Source organism: Pipistrellus kuhlii, unplaced genomic scaffold (genome assembly GCF_014108245.1).
Source record: "Pipistrellus kuhlii isolate mPipKuh1 unplaced genomic scaffold, mPipKuh1.p scaffold_m20_p_132, whole genome shotgun sequence".
NCBI lineage: Eukaryota > Metazoa > Chordata > Mammalia > Chiroptera > Vespertilionidae > Pipistrellus > Pipistrellus kuhlii.
Window position 1 is genome coordinate 89,527 of NW_023425441.1, and position 335 is coordinate 89,861.

Sequence of the window (335 nt, forward strand, 5' to 3'; positions counted from 1 at the left end):
ATATCAACAAATTGAGACACCCCAAATCAACACATCTCACTGTTCCAACGAGCAATTTCACGAGATCCTGCAGGCTGGAGTCCGGAGGGCCTGACAGCTCTGGTCCCTCGGAGCTGGGGCAGGGGCTCCACCAGGAAGGCGCTCCAGGAAAGCGGGGCTGGGGGGCCGGCTGCGGTCAGGCCGCCAGAGGAGGGGGGTTAGGGGACCCCAGCCTCTGGCGGCTCTCAGCAAGCCGCAGCCGGTTACCTAGCAACCGGGCGGCATCCTTCCCAGCAAGCACCACTTCTAATCCTTGAGGTCGGAGACTACGAGGCCCAGCATGCCCCGCGGCCCAG